General features: G+C 42.7%; 1 protein-coding gene across 1 annotated transcript in view; it reads left to right on the top strand.

The window, feature by feature from the left end:
* The first annotated feature begins 20,300 nt into the window (after positions 1–20,300).
* The window catches only part of dcn (decorin), a 72,505-nt gene continuing 71,816 nt past the window's right edge, over positions 20,301–20,989 (top strand). Inside the window, exon 1 of the mRNA XM_072551828.1 lies at positions 20,301–20,568. The gene's annotated coding sequence lies outside the window, so the exon portion shown is untranslated. The remainder of the gene's footprint in view (positions 20,569–20,989) is intronic.

Here is a 20,989-nt window from a genome sequence, read left to right on the forward strand (position 1 = left end):
TATAAGGATGTTGTCAGGGTTAGAAGATCTGAGCTACAGGGAGAGGCTGAACAGGCTGGGCTGTTTTCCCTGGAGCATCAGAAGTTGAGGGGTGACCTTATAGAGGTTTACAAAATTATGAGGGGCATGGATAGGATAAATAGACAAAGTCTTTTCCCTAAGGTCAGGGAGTCCAGAACTAGAGGGCATAGGTTTAGGATGAGGGGGGAAAGATATAAAAGATACCTAGGGGGATCTTTTTCGCACAGAGGGTGGTACGTGTATGGAATGAGCTTCCAGAGGAAGTGGTGGAGGCTGGTACAATTGCAACATTTAAGAGGCATTTGGATGGATATATGACTTGGAAGGGTTTGGAGGGATATGGACTGGGTGCTGGCAGGTGGGACTAGATTGGGTTGGGATATCTGGTCGGCATGGACGGGTTGGACTGAAGGGTCTATTTCCATGTTGTACATCGCTATGACTCTATAATTATATGGTCACTGTTGTTGAGAGCAGCTACATATTCCAATTTATTTTTAAAACTGAATTCAAATTTCACCAGCTACCTTGGCAGTTCTTGAATCCATGACCCCAAAACATTAGTCCACATGTCTGGATTATTAGCTCAGTGACTTTACCACTCCAACAGCATCTTGAAATGCAGATGGGTAGTATCTCCCAGAAATAAAAGGATCTAATCATTTGCGATATTATTTATGATTGCCTATGCTGCCTGGGCTCAATCAAAGACTTTCATGATGGTTTGATTTCAGAGAGGTCACCTTAGACAAATCCTGCCCAAAGTTTTGAAGATGTCACCAAGGTGGTAAGTCTGGAAGATCAGATGTCTCCACAGATCTCCAAAAGGCTTTTAATTAACCTCCTCATGGCATCATGGCGTGAGGAGAGAGTGGGCAAGTTGAATTTAGAAGCTAGCCCAAAGTAAATTGACTGGCTTTCCATTAGGGTCCTGTCACCTATGAACATATCAAAGTTTTACCAGGAAGCCAGTTCATCTAGAAACTTGCTCATTTGAGTTATCTTATTTGGAGCCCTAATAACATAGGGAAACTCGCCTGGGGACTGGTTGTAAGGGTGGCCATCTCCTTACCATCATTAAAGTCAATGCTGCTGTTCTTCAAGGAAAATGTGTGTTTGTCCTGTCTTCTTTGTCTTCACCTGGCCCGCTGGCCTTTTTCAGAGGTGATGAACCAAGACAATGTGGGGGAGGTGCTGAAACAAAAAGAAATGTGCGTTTCAAATGGAATAAAACCAGGTTAACATTATAGTGACATGGAAATATTTTATCGGACAAGTTGACTCAGAGTTGGGGGAATGGAAAGTTTATTGCCTTTGATGAAATAAAATGAAATAAATGAGCTGAAGATTAAATCTCTGGCCTCAGTGTCCAGACTATCTTAGTCAATCTTGCAGGAATTTTGCCTGAATGCTCATAGATCTGGCTTCAAGAAGAACACAAGTATTTATTTGATAGACTTCCCATTTAATCCATGAGAATGTGGCAGAGTGTGGGTCTTCTGTGTCACTGGGACACAGTCCAGGTCTCCCTGAGAGTCTGGTGTTAATAACTGCTCTGTATATTGAGACTTCAATTGAGTTGGGAATTATTTTGTTAACCTAATATGAATGTAGTTACTAGGTATTAGCCCAGTTGGCTTAGCCAATTAATGCTGTTCTCACGAATTAGTATTCTGTTGCTCAAAGCTCTATTTCAGAGTCTTGAGCATTTAATCTAAGGTGACACTCAGGTTCAGTAACACATTGTGTTATCTTTCAGATGAGACATCAAGGCTCTGTCAGTCTTCATGAGTGACACTACAGAATTCCAAAGCAACTAACCCACAACACCATAAATAGGAGTAGGACTGTAGATATTACTGTACAAGGAGAGTCAACGAGCTCAAACTCCTTACAGGAAAATTCCCATATTGACCCAGAGTAACTCCAAAAAAAAGCATTGGGCAAAAGAAAGGATTATGTTTGGTGGGTCGGGTATACTTGTGTTAATTGAGAAGGATAAGATCAAGCAATGGGCTATAGTTCAGCGGTGGAGCATTTAACTGCAGCAAATGTGATTCTAGGTTCCTGTTCTGGAATTAGTAATAGTCCAAGCAGTCTCTTTTTCTAGCCTAATGACTCCATCGCTCTGTGACATCTCAAACTCTGCATAAGCCCATAAAAATTGTCCTGATGTAGACAACAAAAGGAATGTGCATTTTAACTAGAATAAAACCAGGCTAAAGTCACAGTAACATGGAAATATTTTGTGGGATAATTGTCTCAGAGATGGGAGGAAGTGGAACGTTTATGCTTTTGATGAAATAAATAAGAAGATTCCATTGCTCAGAGCTGAAGATTAACTCACAATCTGTAAAGATCACTCCATGTAGTTTGTTTTCAGTTTTTACTATATGTTTCCCATAGGAGCACAGGCTGGAAAACAAATTCTGACTGTTTTTTGCCAATTGAAGTTTTTCAAACAAATAGTTCCAATAAAGCTGGGCCAGATGTCTGATATTTTCACACAGGACCCTGAGAAACTATCTTTTCTTTTTAAAAAAAACAACTAATTAATATTCCAGCAGGTGTTTCTATGCAATTGTGTCAAACAACACGAGATTCATAGTGGCTTCTTCCTGTCAATGAAGGCATTTGTTGCATTTCAGTGTTGTCCATAATAAAACCCAGAAGTACCATTGATTTATTTGAATATTTATGCAGTTTTCTTGTTAATCTACATTGTCGTGCGTTGAAACGTCTCTCTTGTCTTGTACAGCAGAGTAAAATATTACCTATGACTTCCTGCCTAAATATGATTTTTCCTTATGCCAACTCTTGCAGAGTTATGCCATAACTAAATTGTTTTCAGTGGTATGTCTGAAATATGTTTGGGGAAGGTACTCGATTTGCTTGAATTAAACTGTTTGAGATGTTAACTGGGAAAGCCAGTGATCTGTAAGAAACTGCTTATTCCGAATTGAACATGGGACAAGTATTTTGGAATCATTAGTGGTTGAAATGCTGCCATCATCATGGCTCCCCTCTGTACGTTATACAGTTCATTGACAATCCAATGTTTTCTTTGAGTTAGTAGTCTTTGAGTCAGTGGGCTGGGATTTCAAGTCCCATTCCAAAGACTTGCGTTTGTGATCCAGATGAGTACAGTACTAAGAGTGAGTGCTGCTTTGCCGTGCCTTTTCTCAGGAGATATTAATCTTCTCTTCAATTAATTCATAGGATGAGGGCATCTCTGACTAGGCCAGCATTTTAGGACATTTAAGAATCAACCATGTTGCAAGGTTTGTAGCTCAGGTTGAGGTTTAGGGTGTAGGTTTGCTCGCTGAGCTGTAGGTTTGATATCCAGATGTTTCATTACCTGGCTAGGTAACATCATCAGTGGCGACCTCCAAGTGAAGCGAAGCTGTTGTCTCCTGCTTTCTATTTACATGTTTGTCCTGGATGGGGTTCTTGGGGTTTGTGGTGATGTCATTTCCTGTTCATTTTCTGAGGGCTTGATAGATGGTATCTAGATCTATGTGTTTGTTTATGGCATTGTGGTTGGAGTGCCAGGCCTCTAGGAATTCTCTAGCATGTCTTTGCTTAGTCTGTCCCAGGATAGATGTGTTGTCCCAGTCTAATTGGTGTTTTTTTCATCCGTGTGTAGGGCTACGAGGGAGAGAGGGTTGTGTCTTTTTGTGGCTAGCTGGTGTTCATGTATCCTGGTGGCTAACTTTCTTCCTGTTTGTCCTACGTAGTGTTTGTGGCAGTCCTTGCACAGAACTTTGTAGACGACATTGGTTTTGTCCATGGGCTGTACTGGGTCTTTTAAGTTTGTTAGTTTTTGTTTGAGAGTGTTGGTGGGTTTGTGTGCGACTAGGATACAGCCCTACCAACCATCAAACCAAAAATCTGGGTCCGCTATGTAGATGACACCTTTGTCATCACAAAACGAAACAAGATAGAAGAGACATTTAACATCATCAACAACACTCTCACAGGCATAAAGTTCACCAAGGAGGAAGAAACTCGCATTCCTGGACATCACAGTCGAAAGAAAGGACAAGGGAGAATTACAAACCTGCGTATACAGAAAACCGACAAACACTGACCAAATACTTAACTACACCAGCAACCATCCCAACACACACAAATGAAGTTGTATCAGAACACTATTCCAACGAGCCACCACACACTGCAGCACAGACGAACTTTGGAAAACAGTGGAAAACCACCTATACAACGTATTCAAGAAGAACAGATACTCAAAAAATACAATGCGCAGATTCCTCAAGAGCAAACCACGACAAGCAGACAACACACAGCCAGAAACCCTAACCACCTTACCATACATCAAAGAAGTTTCAGAAATGACTAAAACCCCTTGGAATCCTAGTAGCACTCAAACCACCAACACTCTCAAACAAAAACTAACAAACTTAAAAGACCCAGTACAGCCCATGGACGAAACCAACGTCATCTACAAATTTCCATGCAAGGACTGCCACAAACACTACGTAGGACAAACAGGAAGAAAGTTAGCCACCAGGATACACGAACACCAGCTAGCCACACAAAGACATGACCGTCTCCCCCTCGTAGCCCTACACACGGATGAAAAAAACACCAATTCGACTGGGACAACGCATCTATCCTGGGACAGACTAAGCAAAGACATGCCAGAGAATTCCTAGAGGCCTGGCACTCCAACCACAACACCATAAACAAAACATAGATCTAGACACCATCTATCAAGCCCTCAGAAAATGAACAGGAAATGACATCACCACAAACCCTAGGAACCCCATGCAGGACCAACATATATATAGAAAGCAGGAGACAACAGCTTCGCTTCTGTTGGAGGTCGCCACTGATGATGTTACCTAGCCAGGTAATGAAACATCTGGATATCAAACCTACAGCTCAGCGAGCAAACCTACAACCTAAATCAACCATATTACTGTAGGTCTGGAGTCACATATAGGCCAAACCAGGTAAGAACAGCAGTTTCCTTCCTTAAAAGACGTTAATCAACCAGATGGGTTAGTCCCAACAATCCACAATAGTCATCATTAGGCTCTTAATTCAAATTCCACCATATGCCACCATTGAACCTGAATCCCCAGAACATTATCCTGGGTCTCTGGATGAATAGCCGAGTGATAATAGCACTTGGCCATTGCCTCCCTTGGTCTCAAGTTGACATTAAAGGTACCACAATGCTATCTAATGAAGAGTTGAAATTTCCCTGCCCAACTTTTATTCCTGTAACTAACTGTTCATTTATTCAATTGTTGTTTGAGGGAGCGTGCTGTCCTGAAACTGGATTACTAGGCATCAATATACTTAATCAGATGAAAAGTGCTTTGGGATGTCCTGAGTTCAGGAAAGGTGCTATATAAATGTAAGTACACCCTCCCCTTTCAAAAAATGTGCAAAAAGACAGAGGAAAATTTGAATGGGAGCCTGGCTTTAAGAGAAAGAGACACCACAGTAAGAGTGGATTTGTGGTGGGAGAGCAGGAATGGTGAACTCATCTTCGATGCTGACTGATGGTGATTAAGCAATAGTGATAATATTCTCGCATCATTGATTTAAAAGAAGTAGAGCAGAACTTTAGTTTACAATAGGTGTTGACCAAATCTCCAAAAACAACTGAATTGCTTCGCATGCATAGACCTTCACTGGCAAGGGTAAATCATTGAAAAACACAGGATAAATAAGTCAGGCTGGTCAAGAACAAATTCCAAGTTCCAGAGTGAACACTAGGTCAAACCACCACCAGTCTCTCATTTTTAGGGGTTTTACGCAGGGAAAATTTGAAGAGTTCAAATGATCTTTTAAAAAAAAGTGGTTTAAAGATTATGAAAATTGTTAACTGTTGACTTAAAGAGTGTTTGTTCTGGCTTCAAGTTTGCAAAAAAAAATTGCTTTTAAATTGCTTTCACAATCATACGAGACCCAACATGCACTTCATAGCCAATTGACTACTTTTGAAGTAGTGGTGCCCTTTTGTGTAGTTACTGTTCAACTGTAAAGAAACACAGGAGCCAAATTATGCACAGCAAGCTCTCACAAACAGCAAGAAGATAATGACCAGGCCGCCTGCTATTTTACTAACAAAGTGCTGAAGAAGTTCATCAGACCTGGCGGCATCTGTGGAGAGAGAAACAGAGCTAAAGTTTATGATGAATTTAACTGGACACAGAACATTAACTGTGTTTCTCTTTCCACAGCTGCTGCCAGACATGCTGAGTTTCTCTAGTATTTCTGCTTTTATTTCACATTTCTGGCATCTGTTGTATTTTGCTTTTACTGGAGTGCTATTTTAACCATGTTGACAGAGAAACATTTATCTCTCAATCAGCATCTGAAACCAATGAAATAAGAACAGAGAAGTGCTGGAGAAACTTAACGGATCTGGCAGCATCTGTGGGGAGAGAAGCAGCATTCATGTTTCAAGTTCGATGTGACTTTTCTTCCAAGAGGAATTAACTTGGACTCAAAACATTAAATCTGTTTTTTCTCTCCACAGATGCTGCCAGACCTGCTGGGTTTCCCCAACAATGTCTGTTTTCGTTTCAGATATTCTAATCTATTCACTTCACTTGCTTAGGTCATCCCTGTAACCATTCTTAGAATGGTCTCTAAAGAATTTACAGTTTTCCAAAAGGTTATTTCCCAAAATGGAACACCAAACTCTCATTGAGCTGAGCCAGTAAAAGCTCATTGTAACTTTTGAAGAAATTCTAAAGAGTTACACATATTGGACTTTTTTTTCCCTACAGTGTGGAAACAGGCCCTTCAGCCCAGAAAATCCACACCAACGTTCGGAAGAGTAACAAACCCAGACCCATTCTCCTACATTTACCCCTGACTAATGCATCTAACCTACACATCCATGAACACTATGTGACAATTTCCCATATGGCCAATTCACCTAACCTGCCAACCTTTGGATTGTGGGAGGAAACCGGATCATCCCTGCACAGACACAGGGAGATTGTGCAAACACCACACAGACAATCGCCCAAGGCTGGGATTGAACCTGAGTTCCTGGCACTGTGAGGCAGCAATGTTAACCACTGAGCCACCATGCCACCCCACAGCACCTTCTTTTTCCACAGCCACTATGAGATCTGCTGAGTTTCTCCTGCACTTTCTGTTTGACTCAGATTTCCTTCCACCAAGAATGCTTTGCATCCCAACCAGAGTGGTCTCAGGGCTCTCCACATCTTCCTAGGAAAATGGCCTGAACCATCTCCACCACCACCACCCTCCTCCACCTGCCCAAGCTCACCTTCCCTCTGGACAACTTCTCTTTTAACTCCTCTTGCTTTCTTGAGGTCAGAGGGTTAGCCACAGGTTCTCACATGGTACCCAGTTATGCCTATTGCTCTGCAGGATATGTGGAACATTTCTTATTCCAGTCCTACACAAGCCCCCAACCACAACTCTCTCTCATCATCAGGGTTGCTTCCCTGTCTCATCCAGAATTGGAAAACTTTATCGATTTTGCTTCCAATTTCCAACCCACCCTCAACTTCACCTGGTCCATCTCTGACTCCTCCCTTCCCTTCCTTGACATCTCTGTTTCCATTTCTCGGGAGATGCCTACCACCAATATCCGCTTCAAACCCAACTCCCACAGTTACCTTGCGTATACATCCTCACACCCTGCTGCCTGTAAAGAATATATTCCATTCTCCCAGCTCCTCTGTCTCCATCGCATCTGCTCTAATGATGCCAGCTTTGACAAGGGGCCCTCCAAAATGCTCACCTTCTTCCTCAGCTGAGGATTCCCCAGCACCATGGTTGATGGGCCCTCAGTCATGTCCAACCCATGTCCTGCACTTTGGCCCTCACCCACTCTCTTCCTCCCCACAACAGGGATAGGGACCCCCTTGTCCTCAGTGACCATCCCATCAGCACCAACATCCAAAGGATCATTAGCTGTCATATCTGTCATCTCTGATAGGATACTGCCATGAGACACATGTTCCCATCTCTCCCCTCTCTTGTCAGCCTTTCGCAAGGACCATTCCCCCGGGAACATCCCGATCTACTCTTCCTTCACTTTCAACAAACCCCCCACAGCCTCACAGCACCTTCCGTTGCAACTGCAGAAGACACTTATTGGTCAGAGTATTGAGTACAGGTGTTGGGATGTCATGTTACAGGTGAACAAGTCATTGGTTAGGCCACTTTTGGAATATTGCATGCAAATCTGGTCTCCATCCTATCGGAAGGATGATGTGAAACTTGAAAGACTTCAGAAAAGATTGACAAAGATGTTGCCAGGGTTGGAAGATTTGAGCTATAGGGAAAGGCTGAACAGGCTGGGGCTGTTTCCCCTGGAACTTTGGAGGCTGAGGGGTGACCTTATAGAGGTTTACAAAATCATGAGGGCCATGGAGAGGGGAGATAGACAAAGTCTTTTTCCCCAGGGTGGGTGAATCCAGAACCAGAGGGCATAGGTTTAGGGTGAAAGGGGAAAGATATAAAAGTCACCTGAGGGGCAACTTTTTCATGCAGAGGGTGGTACATGCATGTAATGAGCTGCCAGAGGAAGTGGTGGAGGCTGGTACAATTACACCATTTAAGAGGCATCTGGATGGGTATATGAATAGGAAGAGTTTGGAGGGATATGGTATGGGTGCTTGCAGGTGGGATTAGATTGGGTTGGGATATTTGGTCGGCATGGACGGGTTGGACCGAAGGGTCTGTTTCCGTGCTGTACATCTCTGCAACTCTATGACTCTATGTAACACCTGTTGAATTACGTCTTCTCTCCTCACTATCCAAGGCCTCAGACACACCTTCCAGGTGAAGCAGCACTTTACCTGCACTTCAATCAATTTAGTCTACTGTATCTCTGCTCAAAATGTGGTCTCCTCTACATTGGGGAGATGAATTGCAGACTGGGTGACCACTTCATAGAACACCTACATTCTGTCCGCAAAAATGACCCTCAGCTTCTAGTTGCCTGCTACATTAACACCATGTTCCCTGGCCAACATCTCTGTCTCAGGTTTGCTGCAGTGCTCCAGCACATCTCTGCGCAAGCTGGAAGGACAGCATCTCATTTTCCAACTGAGGAACCCTACAACCTTCGGCACTCAATATCAAATTCAATAATTTTAGGAAGGAGAAAGTGAGGTCTGCAGATGTTGGAGATCAGAGTTGAGAGTGTGGTGCTGGAAGAGCACAGCCGGTCAGGCAGCATCCAAGGAGCAGGAGAACCGACGTTTCAGGCATTAGCCCTTCATCAGGAATCATTGATTTTAATAATTCAATAATTTAATAAGTCGATATTTTTGAGCCTGAACACCTTCTCCCCTGACCTTACCCCAACCCCCCACACACCAGGCCTTGTCATCACATGGGCTGCTGCCGAAAATAACCTGATGTCAGCTACTAATGGTCCCAATTAGCAACTATTTAATCTCCTAGGCTGACCCTTACCCATTCCTTTGTCTGTGTTTCTCTATCTCTGGGCTTTATCTCTGCTTATTGTTTGTACCTCCCCCCTCCCCACCCCCACTTCTACCTTTTCTGAGCTACCATGAGTTCCAAAGAAGGGTCACTGGAACCAAAATGTTCACTGTGCTTTCTCTCCACAAATGCTGCCAGGCCTGTTGAACTTTCCCAGCAATTTTTGTTTTCGTTTCGAACTTCAACACTTCCCTTTACCTCAAAACAATGAGTTGCTCATGTTTGTGGGACCTTACTATAATGAATTTGACCTGTCAGATCCTGTAATTTGGAACTATGATAATATTTCAAATATATTTCCTTGACTGAAAAGTGATCTGCTACCTCCTGAGCCATGTCATTTGTGTATTTAGGATTTAAAATATTTTGGTCATGAAGGTGATGGAAGGATGAGCTGGTATGGACATGGCGAGAGCAACAATGGGAGGAATTGAATACCTCCTGAAATGAATAAGAGGGTAAAGTACTATGGATGCATTTAATGTCAAATTGTAAGAGAAATAAAGGCGAGCAAAGAAAGTCTAGATCAGGAGAGAATAAGGAGACAGAATACACACTTAAGAAAGAAAATGACCATAGAGTCAAAGAGTTATAGGTTTGCTTGGCATGGAAACAGACCCTTCGGTCCAACTTACTCATTCTGGCCTAATATCCTAACCGAATAGTCCCATTTGCCAGCATTTGACCCATATCCCTTTAAATTTTTCCTATTCATATACCCATCCTGATGCTTTTTAAATCGTGTAATTGTACCAGCCTCCACCACTTCCTTTGGCAGCTCATTCCATACATGCACCACCCTCTGCGTGAAAAAGTTGCCCTTAGGTCCCTTTAAAATCTTGCCCCTCTCACCTTTGAACCTATGCCTTCTCATTCTGGACTCCCCTACCCCAGGGAAAAGACTTTGTCTATTTATCCTATCCATGGTCCTCATGATTTTATAAACCTCTATAAGGTCACCCTACAGCCTCCAATGTTCCAGGGAAAACAGCCCCAGCTTATTCAACCTCTCCCTATAGCTCAAATCCTCCAACCCTGGCAATATCTTTGTAAATCTTTTCTGAACCCATTCAAGTTTCACAACATCTTTCCGATAGGCAGGAGACCAGAATTGCATGCAATATTCCAAAAGTGGCCTAACCAATTTAAAGTTTTTTCTTAGGATGACAGACAATCTGTAGGGTTCAGTGTGGGTCTTGATCATTATGGGGCAGTGTTGTGCAGTGGGAGCAGGATGGGAGAAGGCCTTCATATTCCAAATGCTTAGCCTATTCTTTCAAACACTGCTGTGAACACGTTGAGAGGCAGGAGGCTGGAAGAACACAGCAAGCCAAGTAGTATCAGGAGGTGGAGAAGTCAACGTTTTGGGTATAACCCTTCTTCAGGAATGGGGGTGGATCTGCGACGGAGTTGGAGATAAAAGGGGTGGCGAGGTCAGGGTAGTGAAGTGGGGGTAGTTGAAGAGAGGCAGAGGGTACGATTTGGTTGGTCAGTGGGAGGAATGAATCCATTTGATGAGAGGGAAGAGTGGAAGGGAGGGGGAGGGGATGGGAAGGGAGTCGTGTCATGGGGAGGGAAGTTATTTGAAATTGGAAAACTCAACATTGAGTCATCCAGGTTGTAGGCTGCCCAGGGGGAAGATGAGGTGTTATTCCTTCAATTTGTGATGTGGTTTGTTTTGGCAATGGAGGAGGCCAAGGATGGTCATGTTGGAAAGAGAGTGGTTGGAGGAATTGAAATGGGCAGTGACCGGGAGGTCCAGTCAGCCCGTGTGGGCCCAGCTGAGATGCTTGGTGAGCTGTTCCTGAAGTTTACGTTCAGTCTCCCCAATATAGACAAGACCACATCAGGAGCACCCGATGCAGTAAACTAGGTTGGAGGAGAGGCAGGTGAACCTGTGACTTACCTGGAAGGACTGTTTGGGGGCCTGGATGGAGGTGAGGGGACTGACGTACTAGCTGGTTTTGCATCTTTTCCAGTTGCAGAGAAAGGTACCTGGGGGTTCAGGGGGATTGGTGGGGAGAGTGGCGCAAACCAAGGACTGTCAAGGCCAGGGTCCTTGTGGAAGGCAGGGAAGGGTGGGGAGGGGAAGATGTTCTTGGTGTTGGGGTGTATTTGGAATTGGCAGAAGTGTTTGAGCATGACGCATTGGATGCGGAGACTAATGGGGTGGTAGGTGAGAACAAGGGGGACTCTGTCTTTTTTGCATGGAGAAGGGGTGGGTTTAGAGCAGTTGAGTGGGGAATAGAGATGGTGTGGTGAAGAGCTGTCTGGATGACAGAGGGAGGAAAAGCACGTTGCTCAAAATAGGTGGACATCCGGGATGCTCATGAGTGGAATGTCTCTCCGTTGAGCAGATGTGGCAGAGGCAGAGGAATTGGGAGACTGGGATGGCATTCTTGCAGGATGCTTGGTGGGCAGAGATGTAGTCCAGGTAGTTATGGGAGTCTGTGGGTTTGTAGTAAATGTCTGTCTGGATACTGTCACCGGAGATGGAAATGGTGAGGTCAAGAAAGGGGAGGGAAGTGTCCGAGATGGACCAAGTGAATTTGATGGCAGGGTGGACGTTGTGGACAAAGTTGATGAACTTCTCCAGTTCAGCTTCGGTGCAGGATGTTGCACCAATGCAGTCATCAATGTAACAATGTCAGAAAGGGAATGGTTAGGGAAATTGAAATGGGCAGTGACTGGGAGGTCCGACCAGCCCCTACAGGCTCAGCTGTGATGCTCACCGAACCTTGGCATCCTCCATTGCCACAATGAACCACACCACATATTGGAGGAACAACACCTCATCTTCCATCTGGGCAACCTACATGCAGGAGGTCTCAACACTGAATTTTCCAATTTCAAATAGCTTCTCTGCCCATCCACCAACATTCTTTCCAGCCTCTCCCCCTCCCTTCCATTCCTCCCAGCCACCAACTGGATCAATTCCTCCCATTGACCAACCAGTTTGTACCCTCTGCCTGTCTTCACCCAACTCACTTCACCACCCTGCCCCCACCATCCCCTTATCTGCAGCTCCCCCCACACCCACCCCCAGTCCTGAAGAAGATTTACACCCAAAGTGTCGACTTCTCCACCTCCTGATGCTGCCTGGCTTGCTATGTTCTTTCAGCCTCCTACCTGTCTACTTTGGATTCCAGCATCTGCTGTTTCGTTTTTGTCTCTGTGAACATGTTGAGGGCACTTTGGGGCTTGCCCTTTGGGTATGCACCTTTGCAGACACCGCCTGCATCTTGCAACCTGTGACAGATTGAACATGAACAATTACCATGTAATTAAAAAGGTACTCAGCCCAATAAATACGAGACTTTGTCTACACCAGTCCAACACCAGCACCTCCACAACAATAAATGTGAGACTAGTTTTCTGAGTTGACTTTAATATAAAATTAATCTGCAAATGCCACAAATCTGTGAAAGTCACTGCAGTGTAGGAGGGCTGAGGGTGAGTTTAAGGGAGAGGTGTTATTTTACATGCAACCATATGGATTAAGAGCGTCCAATTCCTTCATCCTGCTCCACTATTCAATAAGATCATGGCTGATCAAATTACCCCCTTGTTTATCATGAATCTGGCATCAATAATAAAGTCATAAAGAGCTATAGCATGGAAACAGGCCCTTTGGCCCAATCTGCCCATGCTGCCCAGTAAACTAGTCCCATTTCCCTGCGATTGGTCCATATCCCTCCATACATATCCCATCCATGTACCTGACCAAATGTTCCTTAAATGACAAAATTGTACTCGCTTCCACCATCACCTCTGGCAGCCCGTTCCAGACACTCACCACCACCCAGACCTTTCTCTTCTGGGCCATTTTGTATCTCAACCCTCTTCAACTGTGCCCTCTAGTTTTGGAAGAGCTGTTGGCTATCTAGCTTGTCTATGCCTCTCATAGTTTTATAAGCCACAATAAGGTCACCACTCAAAAAGGTCATCCTTCAGTCTCCTATGCTCCAGAGATAAAAAGTTCCAGTCTATCCAACCTCTGCTATAACTCAAATTTCCTGTCCAGATAGCATCCTAGTAAATCTTTTCTGCACTCTTTCTAGTTTAATAATGTCCTCAGTACTCCAAATGTCACCTTACCAACATCTGCTACAACAAGATATCCCAACTCAATGATCTGACCGATAAAAGTAAGCATGCTGAAAGCCTTCTACACCACCCTGTCTACCTGTGACTCTACTTCAACCATCTTTTGAGGAAGAGAGTTCCAGAAACTTTTGCCACTCTGAGAGAGAGAAAAAAACTTCTCATTTCTGTCTTAAATGGGTCACCTTTTATTTTGAAACAGTGACCCTTGGTTCTTGATTCTCCCAAGTGACACAGTTAAGACCCCTCAGTATCTTTTATTTTTCAATCAAGCCATGGTTTCCATCAATCTAGCAACAGGGTTTGTGCAAACCATTGATCAACCTCTGGTTATTTTGACAAGTGTCGTTCACACATTCATCAGCTTTCCGCAAGCTCTGGCCTAAGCAAGTTCTTTCCTTCTTTGAACCAGATTAATGGAAAATCCGTTCACAATTCTGAGAGAAACCAGATAAACCAGGAGTCAACTTGACAGGGAGGATCTGAAAGGATGTTTGACAGAGACTAGAGCTAGGGGACACTGTTTAAGTGCAAGGGGTCTTACGTTTATGATAAGGATGTGGAATACACTTTTCTGTCGGAGCTTTGAGTGTCTGTGGAACTGTCCTCTCCAGAGAATAGTGCTGGCAGGGTCATTAAATAAACTTAAGCTTGAGGTAGATTGGTTCTTAATGGGCAAGGGTGCCAAAGGTTATTGGGAGCAGGCAGTAAAACTATGATCAGTTCAGCCCTGATCTTATTGAATGATAGGGTAGGATCAAGGGGCTGATTGGCCTACTCCTAACCCTGATTTGTGTCATTGTGTTCCTGTAACACTAACAAAGACCATGTTTAAAAGAACTAAATCTCTTAAAAACCATGACAAAAACAGTTTTCTTTTGTATGCATGCAGTTAATCTGGCCATTTTGTCTGACTAGAAACAACTTTCCACGCAGAATCCACAACAGTTTATAAACAGGAACAGGATCAATATTAGAAGACAAACAAAACCACAAAGCAATAAAAACTGAACATTCTGGAAATAATCAGCAGGTTTGACAGCATCTGCAGGGAAAAAAAAAGTTATTGTTTCCATTTGAATATGACTTCTTCAGAAATGAGTAATTCTACCACTTCCTGTTTATTAATTTCAGATTTCCAGTACCTATAGTATTTGTTTTTATACCACTAAACATAGAGTCGTGTTGCTGAAATGTTCATCTTGCATTCATCAGGACCAATGCAAGAATGCCAAATGTCAAACAATTTATACAACAGCAGGAAAGGGTGCTATTTGGTTGCAAGTTGACTCTGATTGGCCAAGACATAACTATGGAGAGCAATAGAGAGTGGTCAGCTCCCCAAACACCTGGGTAATTCAAAGTTTCTAGCCAGCACCCTTTTCTTCCAAACTACTTCCTCCAACGCTAAAACATTGCATGGACCTCCTGTGATTTTTGAGACAATATATTTTTCACCCCATATTGTTTTACACAAAGCTCAAAATTCAAACTTTTAACTGCTCTCCTGCACCTTAGAACCCCTGGAATCATCCAACCTACATGGAGATTATTCAGCCCATCATGCTTGTACTAGCTGTATGGAAGGACAACCAAATTACTTCACACATTCCTAGCTCTTTCCCCTTAGCCATTATAAAGTTTTCCTCTTAAACTATTTATCCAAGTCACCTTTGATGATATTTGAATCTGCCTGCAACACCTTCTGAGATAGTACAGTTCAGATCACAACTACTTGCTGCATAAAACATTCTCCTTCTCTCTAACTCTCTAGTTCCTTGGCCACTCATCTTACAGCCTTGGTCCTTTGATTACCAACCTTACTGGCAGTCGAAGCAATTATTCTTTAGTTTTTCAATCAAAGCCTCCATAATTTTATACACCTTTATGAAATCTCTCCTTAATCTTTTCAACAGCATTCATGTGGCATCTTTAATGCAGTAAAACATTCACAGGAACAATTGTCAAACAATTGGGGAAATGGGGAAATGGACGGACAATTTGGTTGGCAGGGTCCAGTTTGGGCTGAAGAGTCTGTTTCCATGCTGTAAGACTCTATGACTTTAAAATTTGACACGAGTTCATGTAAGGAGAACTGACCAAAAAGGACCAAAAGCTTGGTCAAAGAGGAAGATTTTAATGGCTATCTTAAAGAGGAGAAAAAGATTAACAAGAGGATGCAGAGGGTAATAAAGTGTTTGGGTCTTGATGGTTGAAGGTACAGCCACCAACAGTTGAGCAATTAAAATAAGGAAAAGACCAGAATTGGAAAAGCCCAGATATTGTGGAGGTCTGGAGCTCTGGAGGAAATTACAGGCCTAGAACGAGATGAGGCCTTGGATTTGAAAACAAGGAAAATAATTTGGAAATGGAGGTATTGTTCAATGGGAAATGAATTAAGGCCAGTGAGAACAAGTGTTGATGATTAAATGGAACGTGTGAATTAGGACATGTTGGGATGGGCAATTTTGATGATCTTAAACTTATGGATGGCAGATAGTGTGAGGCAGGTCAGGACTGCTTTGCAGTAGCCAGGTATAGAGGCAACAAAGTGATCAATGAGGGTTTCAGAAAAGACAGCAGTGGTCTTCATTGTAACGTGGGAGCAGGGGTTCTTGCTGATGGTGCAGATATATTGTCAAAAGCTCATCTTAAGATTAATATGGTATCAAAATTGCGAATAGTCTGGTTAAACCTTAGACAGTTGCTAAGGAGAATGGAGTTGTTGACTAGGAAACATAATTTATGGCAGGAAAGAAAGCATTTTTAAAAGACTTGGATGAAATTTCTGTTCATCTGTTACGAGTCGATAGACAAGCAGTGTGGCAAAGTCAAGACAGTAGCGGTGTTCAGCGAGATATTGCCTAGGTAGGCATGTACACATACCTTTATGTTCTTCTTTCGTAAGATGTGGCCACTGCTGGTTTTATTGGTCGCCCAAGCTGAAAGGGTTAGGAACTGTCATTTGCCCTAGGTCTGGAATCACATCAAAACCAGACTGGGGGAGGATTGCATATTACAAGAGGAACCTCGATTATCCGGCATTCGATTATCTGAATTTTGGATTATCTGAACAAGATCGCTAGGTCCCGATGCATGTAATCTGACATTCTAGTGTCCAGCATGCGATTAACTGAACAAAATACTCCCCACCTGTGGCCTTAGGATAATCAAGGTTCCCCTGTAAAGATCTCAATGAACCAGATAAGTTTCCATAACAATTCGATGATAGTTTCATGGTTACAATCACTGAGGCTACTTTTCATTTCAGGTTTATAAATTCAATTTCAACCAGCTACTATGGTGGATGTTGAATCCACATCCTCAGGGTCAAGCTCCAATGTTTATTTGCTTCCCTAGCTGTACTACTGTACAGAACTGAACTGCGTTTGTGACTATGTATATACATATATAAGGATGTTTGTTATGAATAAAGCATATTTTTGAAATAAAATAAATTAGCTTCATCCTTTGGATGACATTACCAGCATCTTCACTGCAGTGTTCTGGAAAGCAGGAAGAAGACGCATCTATACAGCATTTTTCATATCTTCAAGCCATCTCAAAGCACTTTGCAGCTAATGAAGTCCTTTTCAAAGTGTAGTCACTATTGCAATGCTGGAAATTCAGCAGCCAATTTGCAGCGCCCCAAATGTGCAGCACTTCCCCAGGGGCCCAAGTATCAAAAGTGCATTTTTTAGGGAGTTCTCCTTTGTTAGAGTTATCATCTTTTGAATGAAGCACAAAAGTCAGCTCGTGGAGTTTGTAAAAGATCCTTTGACACTATCTTTTCTCCCATCCTGGTTTGCAAGCGCTGGGATGTGGGTTTCCATTGGATTGGTCAATACTTATGGGCAATGTACTGCAGTGGTTTGCCATTGAAGGAAACTCACCAGTTCTTAGCCCTGCCATCACGTGTACTGGAAAACTTTGAAGGTTGGTAATCAACCTGTATGGCCATCTCAAAAATGCACCTTTCGAGGGTCACAATCCTGGCATGAGACTTGATGGTGGGATGCTACCACAATCCTATATCCATCAATGGCACTAGCTGGTAAAAATGCTGAGATTTATCTCTGATGTTCTGGCCAGTATTTTTCCTTGAATGAGCATCATCAATAGTAAATTACCTGGCCATTTCTTATTGCTGCAACAGAGATCACAATTCCAAGAGTACTTATTTGGCTGTAAAGAGCTGTGGGATGTCCTGATAACTTCTTTCTTTTTTTTCAAAAGTAGAAAAGTTGTCAATTCTAGCATCCATCATTGTGGAGTGTTCGTATTAAGATTTGTACATTTAGTTTGTGTAAATTCCAATTGCTTTTCATTCATTAGATCAACAGACAGGCCTATACTGGTCCAGACTGGAATTTTGACCTTAGTGGGGAGACAAGTTTCATAAATTGTCTGGTTCTTTCTACTCCAAGCCTTGTTTCAATAGAATTTCACACAAGAAAAGGATTTGTAAGGACAAAGTGGAGTATATTCCAACTGGTAAAACAAACATTTACTTGACCGCACTTCATTCGTACACATGCTATTTATACACCATTTATTTTTGTCATCATCATCGTTATTGTTGCTATTAGTCGATTGAATTTAAAACCAAAGAACTAATCAAATGCCAACAAAAACAGATAATTTAACCATTGAACTCACTGATGTTGTGGAATCCTGCTGAGCATTAATCACCATCCATTTACATTTTTATATTACAGCGGGGATGAGGATTGATTAACTAAGTAGTCAAAGGCCTGGCAAAAGAAATGCGATGTGGGAAAATAATTAAGTTGTTTGACCGGGGGAATAAAAAAGGAACACTTATCTAAATAGTGAGAGGTTGTATACGTCTGAGATGCAGTGATTTGAATTCAGAAGTACAGAGATTAAATACAGAGGTTATGCAGGGCATTAGTGGCACCACCTTTGGAGGACTGCATATCACAGAAAAATTAGAGGCAGTTTTCGCTTCTTCCTTGCACTTTTAAAAATGGGTACATTTATTTCATTCCATCTTCAGTAATTTTGTTTAAGATTAGATTACTTACATTAGATTACTTACAGTGTGGAAACAGGCCCTTCGGCCCAACAAGTCCATACCGCCCCGCCGAAGCGCAACCCACCCATACCCCTACGTCTACCCCTTACCTACACTACGGGCAATTTAGGATGGCCAATTCACCTGACCTGCACATCTTTGGACTGTGGGAGGAAACCGGAGCACCCGGAGGAAACCCACACAGACACGGGGAGAACGTGCAAACTCCACACAGTCAGTCGCCTGAGGTTTAAGTTTAATAATAGCCCAGAATTTAGAGGTAATCAATAATGAGTCATGAAGTCCATCATTATTAGTACTTTGAAAAGAAACTAGTAACATGAGGTGATCAAGGGATGCGTAGTGAATTTGGGAGTTTTCACAAATTGCTAGACATTTAGAACCACTTGACCATTTAGTCTATGAATTAGCAGGAAAGTCTGTAAACGTCTCTTGCCCCTGCTCTCCACCCTGTGAGAATCAAGAAATGCTGGATTTGCATGGTGAATATGAATGAATCTCAACACAGAAAGTTAGGGCTGGTATTCGATACCGTAAGGATTCTATTAACGAGATTTATGGTCCTAAGGCGCTGCCCAAACTCTCAAGCCAAGAAAGGCAGCAATCAAAACTGTGGGATCTCATTGTAGTTGGTAGTAATAATTCCTAGAGTTATGTTTACGTTAATTTTCTTACTTATCTTTTCTGCCACAGTTTTGTCTTTTAGTTTTAGTGAATCATTATCTCGTTCTCTTTGTTTGTGTCTGTACCCAATTTGGCTTCAATCATCCCCAATTCTTTCCAAAAAAAACACAAAGAACTGCAGATGCCGCAAATCAGAAACATAATCAGAAATTGCTGGGAAAACTCAGCAGGTCTGGCAGCATCTGTGGAGAGAAAGCCGAGTTCATGTTTTGGGTCTAGTGACCTGTCTTCAGAATTTCTGATTTTGATCCCGATTCTGTCAGTGAGATGAAAGTCTTCCCCAGCAATTGGTTGGCAGATATTTTGACAACATTACAGTGACAATAAACGTTTCAGCAGAAAGTAAATACTAATTGTATTGCAACTCTTTCCATGGGTGTTATGGTCTGCTGAGTGGTTGAGGTTAATTTTAATTTATGAGGGGAAAGGAGGGCTGGTCATTCACTCCAGTGAAAGTATAGTCTTTGAATGAGGCTATTCTGGTGCAATGAGTACTTTGAAGCTCAGACTAACGGCTGGCTTGTTATAATGCTAAAAATGTCCAGGCGTCTCCTGTCAACTAAAGTGGCAGGCCTCTCAACAAGTTTTTTTTTGTGAAAAAGTAAACGTGCTTGCACTTTTCTGAACGCTCTCAGAGAGAATGTGTGGCGGAATTGATTTTCATTGAGCAAATTCTGCGCCCCAAGCCTTGTCCCACAATAAGATCATTTGCCAATGATCATTGTAAGCGCTGGTAAATGTAGCACAGCATCTCTGTCGTGCAGTTTATTTTCACAAACCCCCAGCGGTGACACGTTTGATAAAATGACACGTTCGGTTGCAGTGGGTGTGTGACTGAACAAGCCCACGAAACGAGGGGATCACAAGCCAAAGTTGGGGGGTGGGGAGGTGTGGAATCCAACAAAAGGCTAATAAAGTGTTCTTGGCTCCAACACAAGGGATATATCATTACCATATGATCAGGAGTTGCCGGTATGTGTGTGTCAGTTGTAAAATTCTCTGCAGTTAATGGGACCTAGCGTACAGCCCAGCTAAAAGAACAGGAGCAGGGAAGGTGTTTTTTTTAACCAGCTGTGTGCCTCCAGCCAACAGACTCTCTCTCTCTCTCTCTCCCACTCACTGTCTCTCTCCCCATCGCACACCTGTACCTTTCTCCCTAGGCTGCGGGAGAACACCATTACAACTTCTCCGGCTAATACTGGGACGGATCTGAAGCAATAGAAAAGGTATGGCTCGCGTCCAGTTCTGATCAATTCAATCTTGCTGCAAAATAGTCCTTTTGATTGTGATCTTTACCTCCCCCCCGGAAAAAAAATCTTCAAAGTTTTATGAATTTAAATATTTTGTTCGAATCTTTAATTCGACAGAATCCAAAATATAAGATCATAATATGTTCTGTGGCCACATGAGAGAATCCTGTTCACTCAAGAGTGGTTGATTTGCAAAGTTACTGTGTTGGACTCTTGTTCTTTAACTGCTGTGATGTACTGAAGTTCAGATGGAATGTTTTAGACACTCATTCAGAGTTCCTCGGCGTGATGGGTGGCTGGTGCTGAGTGTATATAGTTGATGTTTGATTCTGAATTTGAAGTACATGAAGAGATGTAACACCGATTTTGTGAAAGTCAATACTACAGCCGCCGTTGA

This window comes from Chiloscyllium punctatum, chromosome 32 (assembly GCF_047496795.1).
Source record: "Chiloscyllium punctatum isolate Juve2018m chromosome 32, sChiPun1.3, whole genome shotgun sequence".
Classification (NCBI taxonomy): Eukaryota; Metazoa; Chordata; class Chondrichthyes; order Orectolobiformes; family Hemiscylliidae; genus Chiloscyllium; species Chiloscyllium punctatum.